At 41.4% G+C, this 8,121-nt stretch overlaps 1 non-coding gene across 1 annotated transcript; it reads right to left on the minus strand.

Annotated features, from left to right (window-relative positions):
• On the minus strand, positions 1 to 73 carry TRNAR-UCU (transfer RNA arginine (anticodon UCU)). The gene has a single exon. It is a non-coding gene; the product is annotated as a tRNA-Arg (tRNA).
• Positions 74 to 8,121: the final 8,048 nt, after the last annotated feature.

Raw genomic sequence — 8,121 nt, forward strand, 5'->3', positions numbered from 1 at the left:
CACGCCCGGTGGGACTCGAACCCACAATCGCCTGATTAGAAGTCAGACGCCTTATCCATTAGGCCACGGGCGCTTGCGTTTCTACTACTTGAAGTTAATATTTCTATACAATACCAATATATGGTTGTCGTTATATAATTGTGTGAACCTTTGTGATTATTCTGATATTGCAAAGGCCAAAATAATCAAATGTTATAAAACGGATAATTAGTTGCTTCAAAAATATTGATTTTCAAGATAATATCTATACTTTCTATAATTAAGGTTATTCAGTTAGTAAAGATAAAGATAAAGAATTATTTTTTATCAATTTGATTTTTGTATTCATAATTTTATAAGCTAATGTAGAATATTTCAGTTATTTAATACTCTTTTCTATATGTATTTAATAAAAATAATAATACATTACAAATCTTGAAATCAAAAAGAAAAAGTAATTAGATTTTAATAAAAACCAGCACTTGTCATTTACAAGGTTCATATTGTTTTAAAATAATTCGTACTCTTTAATATGTAAACTATCCATTTTAACATGACAAGTTAATAGATAACTACTCATTTTGTTTACATTCAAATATCGATGTCGAGTCAACAAGTGACATGAAATATAGAACCTCCCTTGTCGAATTGCTTTTGAAGACATCTTTGATCTTATGAGATAAAGGACCTATGGCTAATTGCCTTTTCTTTAAAGCACTCGATCGTACATTACGAGACATCCTCCATGATAGATTTGCAAACGCTACGACAAGGCCTTTTTGTGGATTAATTGTTGTTTTAGGGGAAAATATTGGAGTTTTACAAATGACTACTACAAATTGGTTATGGGTCATTTTTTAAGATAATGAAAAAGAACTAGTTAAATTTTTGGCAGACATTATACAACAATCAACGAATTATAGCATAACATCGATTGTTGACATCGTGTATCCAGACTTATATGAAACTACCAAGACCCTTATTACTTTGAAGGAATAAGAAATATTCTCCATAGAATGATACAATACATGAGCTTAAGAATGCAATCATGAATCATCATTTTTTTTTTAGAACCCGCAAAAGATTATATTACAAACAAAAAAGCCACCACCAAGCAAGAAGCTAGGAGGGGCGAAAAAACGGAAGAAGAGTTACAAAGTCTATGAGATAGTTACGAAATTACAAGCAAATAAATGGATTAACACACCACTCAACCCATTTAAAACAACATTTTGACCTCCTGTTGAAGCATCCAAAAATACGTTCTAAAAATTTCATTTTTAAGTTATTAATAAAACCATAAATATCATCATCATCATATAAAATCATAAACCATGTATCTCAAAATATCGTATTATCTGTCAACATATCAAAATCTCATGTCAAATATCAGAGTAAATCTCTCAGACTAGAAAACTGTGGTGTGTGTCATGCGATCATCCCGAACCCTTCCCTATGCTAGCTGAAGTACCTGAAACCAAACTGAAAATTGTAAGCACGAAACTTAGTGAGCTCCCCCAAACTACCACATACCATACATATAACATATAACATGTAACATAAACTTTGGGACACCGCCCAGCTGCATCGGGACGAACCCGACATCGGCTTACCCGACATCGGACTCCTGCCCGGCATCGGGCTCACCCGGCATCAGACCACGTCTGGCATCGGGCTCACCCCGACATCGGGCTTGCCTCGGCATCGGTCTTACCCCGACACATACACATCATATCATATATCATAAACACATAACATAAGCATATAACATACATCGGGCTTACCCCGACATTGGACCGAAGCCCGAAACACATAACAAATAACATATTAACTAACATGCATTGGGCTTGCCCCGGCATTGGGCTTACCCCAGAACACATAACACATAACAAATACACTAACATACATCGGGCTTGCCCCAGAACACATAACACATAACCTGCATGAATCACAAAGACATCAAGCATACATATACTCTTCTCGGGACCGCCCCGACATCGGACCGTAGTCCGAAACTACTAATAACTAAATGGGCCGGCATTGTGGCCTTAGACCCGTTCCTACTGGAGAGAAACTCACCTCTCAAACTGGATGTTGAACTCGTGCGTGAGGAATCTCTGCTGGCTACTCCCACGACTCCCCGTCTAACTCTATATAATAATACTTAGTCAGAAAACTGAGAATTCTTCTAAGGGTAAAATGACCATTTTACCCCTGCTCTAATTTTGGACCATATCCAAGGCCCAATTCCAACTAATCTTTCTAAGTCCACTAATGGCCCACTAAAGGCCCACTAATGACCCAATTTTCTAAATTGGGCCCAACTTCTCAAATGGGCCTTCCCTAAGCCCAACCATGTCCTTAGTCCAAAATCTGACTTTTAATGGCCCACTAAGGCCCAATAGCTAATAAGTCCAATAGTTGGCCCAAACCGAGGCCCAAAAGATGAAAAGCCTAATACTGTTGAGTATGCGGGGCGTATTCCTCTGTACGCAGTACGTACCTGCTGTGTGGCTTGTACGCTGCGCGTACTGGCTAGTACACCCAACGTACTACCCTATTAAGCCACTTTTCCCATTAAGCACTTAATACTCAACTCTAGAGGCTATAACTACAGATCCAAGTCCTCTTCAACGTCTTAATCCATAAAGTCGGTTACTTGGTGGCTTGCAACCCACCAAATGAACCCAAACTTGGAAAAATAGCAACATACTTCCATGGAAATGGCTAAATCTCATGCATGGTCATAAATGGACCTTAAAGATTGAAATTTTATTGCTAAAGGAATGCATTTAGCTTTGAGGGTGGCAACCCCAAGCTTAAAAACGAAGTTGCATCATAAAAATCCGACCTTTGGACCTAAAAAGGTCCAAAGCTCCATAAACCTAGATATAAGCTTCTATGAGGAAAGTTGGAAGCTTTATACCTCCTTTGAGTGCCAAAAAAATGAGATAATCCCAGATCCTTGAGCTCAAGATACTCAAGTTATTCTTCTACAACTTCTCTTCTTCCAAGCTCTTCTTCACCAAACTAAGCTTCAAAATACCAAACACACACAAAAATGGAGTAAGAGAGAGTATTTAGGGTTTCTGAGGTGAGGGGCTGGTAAGGAGGCCAGGAGTGGCTATAATGGGGGTATTTATATGTCTTAAACCCTAAAAAATTAGGGTTTTGGCATCTGCTCACGTACACTGCGTGTACTCCTGGTACGTTGCGCGTATGTGCATGTGTCCCCCGCATCCAATGCGCCTCTACGCCCCGCGTACACCAAGGCTACGCCCATCGTACATCTTATGGGCGGCCCAATTCTTTGGCTCACTTGCTTAACTCCACTCCAATAGTCATTTTTATCCATATTTAGCTCAACAATAATTTAAGAAATATTTAATAGTTAATACCTCAAATGACGGTCGTTACACCTGTGTTTCACCGATGTGTATACTATGGATTTGATGTTGTTAGCCACTTTTGGTTGGTGAAATCCGAGATTTTTAAAACCCAGTCACACCTTGCTTTCCACATCATCCAAAGTGTTCTATAGTATATGTTTAGCAAAATCTTTCTCCTGTTCTGATTATTTCCCCACGAGTCTATAAATGAGAGCAACTCACCAACATTATGGACTACCGGAACTAATATTTCACACCATCTAAAGATCCAATACCAAACTGTTTTGACAAAGGAGCACCTCCATAGAACGTGTGTGATATCCTCTTCTTCCGTCCTACAATGGCCACATATTGGTGTCTCAACTGTTACCCCTCGTTTAATCAGCGTGTCAGCTGTTGGAAGACGTCCCAAATTTGCCCTCCAAACAAAGCATAACACTTTGATTGGTACATCATGGGTCCATATAATTATATTTTCACTTGGGTCTATGTGTTCAATTGAGTCAATATATATTGTACCTGAGAGTCCTTACTTGATACCCACCCTCATCCGTGTTAACGCATCGCCACTCGTCTAATCCCTTGGTTGGATGAAAGATCCCTATCCTGGAAATTAGTATGTTCACATGGTTCAACTATGCAACAATAATAGCATTGGTCTTCCATTCCCAGTTAAAGCCATCAATCATAATTCTATCCTTAATTAAACAATGTCTATGTTTTTCAAGACGATATAAATCGGGGAATGTGTTTTTGAGTGTTCCGTTCCCACACCAAATGTCAATCCAGAATTTAGTAGTGTCCCCTGATCTAATTACTTTTATCATATGTAGTTAAATCCCCGCTTTTGGTCAATGCCCAAGTACGCCCCATATACAAGGTGAGTACGCCTAGCGTACTCAGTTGAGTTGACTCGGGTGAGTTTTTGAATTTGACCAGGGTTTGACCAAGTTTGACCTAAGGGTATTTTGGGTATTTTGATTATAAGTTAAGATTGGTCATGTTCCAATGAAGAAGTGACCGATTGAGCTGATATTCAGAGTTGTGTCCTGCTCAACGATCTTTTTAGACTTAGAGATGAGTTTTCCTCATTGTACTTGTGGGTCGAAGGCACCAAGGTGTAACGTCCCAAAAATCAGGGGTAAAAATTTCACTTTTAATATAAGTAAAGCATTGATACCATTTAATTCAAACATTCAAATCATAGTCAATCAAATTGTTTATCAGAGTTTATCCCAAAATCATTCATTACGGAAATCATAGGTGTGTGCACTGCGATCAATCCGAGCTCTCCTTTTCCAAAACGATGATACCTGAAACCATAAAAAAAACCTGTAAGCACGAAGCTTAGTGAGTTTCCCAGAGCATACCATTCACACAAACCACATATCACATATCCTGTCAGCTATAAAAGCTACCCACGTATCACATAAGCCATGCATCCATAAAACCTGTAATAGTGCCATGGGCTACCCTACATGGTCTTTACCTAGGACTGCCATGGGCTACCCCACACGGTCTTACATCCAATGCCATGGGCTACCCCACATGGTCTTCACCTAGGACTGCCATGGGCTACCCCACATGGTCTTACATCCAATGCCACGGGCTCCCCGGGGTCTTCCCTGCAAATACCATATATAACCAAATAGCATATCATGCATCGCATAAATATCTACACATAACACATACATAAACCTGCAAGGATGCCGTGGGCTACCCCCAGGGTCTTATACCATTGTGCCATGGGCTACCCCACATGGTCCTCCATGCAAGTATCACAAAGACATCTAGCATATCACATATCACATAATTAATAGCATACCACCTAGCATGAAGCTAACTATCATATCATACAACATAAGATGGGCCGGCCTTGGTGCCTTAAACCCATTGGTATGGTGAGAAGATTCACCTGGAACTGCTGAAGCCCCACAGATAAAACTCCCCTTGCTGGTTGACAGATTCCCGAACTGTCAACATCAAACAACACCCAATTAATAATTGGTTTTAAGCCCAAGGTCCAACTCACACTCCAAAGGCCCAAAATTCAAGTAATGGGCCAGAGCCTAACATATGGCCCAATTTTCCAAATTGGGCCCAAACCTCTAAAAGGGCTTATTTTAAGGCCAAACCAATTATTCTAGGCCAAACAATTGGCATTCTGATGGCCCAATGGCTAATAATCCTCAAGGCCCAATCATGGCCCACTTATGGCCCAACTTTCCAAATTGGGCCCAAGCCTCTCTAATGGGTCCTATCCTAAGGCCTAATGATTTCTTTAGTCCATAACATGTTCCCAATTGGCCCAATAAGAACCCAAATCCAATTTAGCGTTTCTCACATAAAATATCGATTAGGGTTAAGTGTTCCTACTTAACCCATTAAGGACTTAATCCGTTAAGGACTTAATCCATTAAGTCCATTATTGCCTTAGGTTCATTTACCAATGATTATTATTTAATATCTCCAGTTATTAAATAATTCCCGTGTGTCCCGATTAATTCCCTAAAATTAGGGTTTTGATGGCATTAGGGTTTTCCAAACCCTGATTAGGGTTTCCAACCTAAATGCTTGCCCATTAATTCATTTGTTGGGCTTTTAGATCAATTAGGGCTTTATTGGGCCTATTAAGCCCACTTGAATACTATTAAGCCCATTAGGGTTTTATTGGGTCCATTAACCTTCATTGGGCCCATTTGATATTACAAGGCCCATTAGGGTTTCGAGCATCCCAACGAAATCTATACCACAATGCAAAGCACACCGCCACCCGACACGGCGGCCGGTGGCGGTAGGAGGCGGCAGCCACCACCCTATGGTGGTGGTTTTGACTTTCTTTCCATTATCCCATTTGTTACAATTAAAATACCATCCAAAAACACACACACACATGCTAATAACACACACCTCTAAAATACACAAAAACATACGCAACCACCTTAAGGTGGTCGGCGACGGCAGATGGTGGCAACCACCACTCTACAGTGGTGGTTGTGGTGGTTTCTTCGGATCTCCGGCGGCCTCATCCCATCACAGTACACGGACACAGACATCATGCCTGGAAAATAAATCCAACACCCACTGAGGTGGGTGGCAAAGGCAACAACACAAGAAAGCTAGCAGCGGCGGCGACCATGGCGGCGGATGGTGTTGAACGAAACAACCAGCAGCAGTAGCGTAATCGGCGGCAACGACACCCGTCAGGTGGTCATCCGACGGAGACAAGAGGCACCCGACTCGATGGCCCTTAGGTTCCAACATAGATGGTGGCGATGTAACAGTGGAAGATCTAACCATTTACGAACCACACGTCGGTGTTCGGGTTCTCGGCTTCTCAGACGGCGGCTCACAGATTCATTCTCACTGTGAGACTCATCATTGTTGACGAATGAAGAAGGAGAAGAGGAGGCAGCGGCAACAAGCTTCATCGACGGATGCTCAACAATGGTGGTCGTCGGTCTTGATGATCGGCGGCTGAGGAGGCTCCAATGGTGGCGAGCGGCTACCGGAAATGAAGAGGGAGGTATAAGGGGTTGACGGCTGTAACGGGTTTGCTAGGGTTAGGGTTTGATGACCTGCTGTGTGAACGACTATATACCCCCTCCCTTTAAACTTCCTTCCATAATGGCAGGAATGGTCCCTCTCACTATTATTCTTTCCAAGTAAAGTCCATAATTTACCATTCCTACCCTAACTTCAGAAATTCCTTTCAACTCCCATCCAAAATTTACCCAACGACCCCTTAGCCCCCAAAATCTCTTCAATGAAGTCCCAGAAGTTACCATTTAGTCCCTGCCTTCATAAATTCTTACAAATAATTCTGAAACTTACCTTTTAACCCCGAACTTCTATAATTGTGAATTTTTAACTCCTTGAAACCAACACCTTGCTCAATTATTACTGATTTTAGGGCTTCTATACATTTATTTATTTATTAAATAAACGGGGTGTTACAACTCTCCCCCACTTAAATTAGATTTCGTCCTCGAAATCATTATGTACCATTCCTTACTAGCCCAACCACTCTAGTGACGCGGTCATCATCCTGGGCACACCCTATCCCTCCTAGGGTAGCCATGACCAATCTTCGTAAAGCCCTAAAATCCGCAGGTGAACGAATTCCTCACAACAAGATCACCTGTACTCTGTCCAAAATCTGCCGTCATGAGATGGTCGGAATCCCTGGCAAACCACTCATACTGAATCATTATTGTTGAACCCAATCCGTTTATCCCTCAATAGGCTACTCAACTTCTGACAGCTCAAGGTTCCTATTATAAAATAGGTTCACATACCCAATTATCCTTGCAGACCACTAATAATTGGCCAAGGCTCAGATTCTCCCGTTGTGAGTGACTTGTCACTACCCAAATCATCTAGCTATTACGTCCATACTCGCAACCTGAAACACAAATGCTAACTCTACCCAATGCTGAAACTGCTTGAACACTGAACTGCCTGAAGCAGTATGCTGCTACATAGAAGCTTCCCAAAATCCACCGAGACCTCTCTGGTCTCAATTCATCTATCACTTGTCTGAGATACCAGTTCCAGCCCGGTCGTTGAGCAAAAGGACTCCCACATAGTCGTCTCACACGACTCTTGAACGAAATTCCTTATCTAGAACTAGTTGCCACTAGTTATCATGCCAGTGTGGCTCTTACTACCTCCCTATCCAACCGGTCGGGTCCCTACATCGAATCCTGACATCACCAACAGCTGGCTAAAAGTGATTGCTACCTAACCGATG

The sequence above is a fragment of the Lactuca serriola genome, chromosome 5 (genome assembly GCF_051521515.1).
Source record: "Lactuca serriola cultivar US96UC23 chromosome 5, Lser_US96UC23_V15, whole genome shotgun sequence".
Classification (NCBI taxonomy): Eukaryota; Viridiplantae; Streptophyta; class Magnoliopsida; order Asterales; family Asteraceae; genus Lactuca; species Lactuca serriola.